Source organism: Octopus bimaculoides, chromosome 3 (genome assembly GCF_001194135.2).
Source record: "Octopus bimaculoides isolate UCB-OBI-ISO-001 chromosome 3, ASM119413v2, whole genome shotgun sequence".
Taxonomy (NCBI): Eukaryota; Metazoa; Mollusca; class Cephalopoda; order Octopoda; family Octopodidae; genus Octopus; species Octopus bimaculoides.
Window position 1 is genome coordinate 24,827,583 of NC_068983.1, and position 1,470 is coordinate 24,829,052.

Sequence of the window (1,470 nt, forward strand, 5' to 3'; positions counted from 1 at the left end):
GGCAGGGGATGGTGGCGAACCCTGCTGTACTCTTTCACCACAACTTTCTCTCACTCTTACTTCCTGTTTCTGTTGTGCCTGTAATTCAAAGGGACAGCCTTGTCACACTGTGTCACGCTGAATATCCCCGAGAACTACGTTAAGGGTACACGTGTCTGTGGAGTGCTCAGCCACTTGCACGTTAATTTCACGTACAGGCTGTTCCGTTGATCGGATCAACTGGAACCCTCGTCGTCGTAAGCGACGGAGTGCCAACAACCATAAGAACAAGTTTACAGTTTTCTGTTGGAACACGAAGAAGACTTTTGCAAACGAGTGACATGATGTGTCATTCGTACATTTCCTTTGGGCGTTTGCAGCTAAAGTGCTGTAATAAAATTAAACCTTAAATCGGTAGAAACTCGGATTCCTTGCACTTTACTTTATGGTAATTGCTTCCTGTTAGAGAAAACGGAAATTTGATATATGTTTGATATGAAGGAGATCAAGCCATGTGGAGATCTAAATGTCCCGGGGCGCCATATAAAGTGGTAGGTCCGAACTTAAAAAGCTGTAGACATTCTTCCATTTACCTTCTTCCCGGAAGTCATTCTATTTTCTGCTGACCAACTTCCTAGCTAGCCCGCAGCGAAGTATAGACTTGAGCCCTATTGTACCTAAAGTAATAAACCTTTGGTAAATGCATTCTCGTCTCCACTAGTTTGCTTGCGTTTAGCTTAACAAAGCTATACTGTGGCCATTTAAAATTTATTTTCGTGTATGTGCATCTGGGAATATCATAAACGCCACCACATTCTATCATAAGCTTCATTGTGAAAACCGAGACATTATTCATCGGTAAAAAAAATCGATTTTGTAAGTGGAGTGAAACATAGAAACACAGAAAGCAACACGAATGAGACACAGAGTCTGTGACATAAGTAAAGGCTGGAGTATAGGCGTGTACTTTAAGCTGATTTCATGACATAGTTAAATGAAACATACTGTTATTGTAGTTAGTAGCATAGTGTTGCAAACTGAGATCATAATACTGCAATGAGAAGCGTAGTCGTTATTATGAGTCACCGCATTAAGAAATGGATCGAAGACAAAGTGTAACTTTGGTCAGTGCTACTAAAATTATATCTTTAGTTTTCGATTATACTGGAAATTTATACGCCCACGCATGCAAACTCACAGACGCTGACACATATGTAGCAGTTATGCGTGTATGTATGTATGTATGTATGTATGTATGTATGGATGGATGGATGGATGGATGTATGGATGTATGTATGTATGGATGGATGGATGGATGTATGTATGGATGTATGTATGTATGTATGTATGTATGTATCTGTGCATGTATGTATGTATGTATCTGTGTGTGTGTATGTATGTATGTATGTATGTGTGTATGTATGTATGTATGTATGTATGTATGTATGGATGTATGTATGTATGTTTGTATCTGTGTGTGTGTATGTATGT

General features: G+C 39.3%; 1 protein-coding gene across 1 annotated transcript in view; it reads left to right on the forward strand.

The window, feature by feature from the left end:
• LOC106867190 (uncharacterized) overlaps positions 1-1,470 on the forward strand; it is a 74,876-nt gene that overhangs the window by 55,496 nt on the left and 17,910 nt on the right. The window lies entirely within an intron of this gene.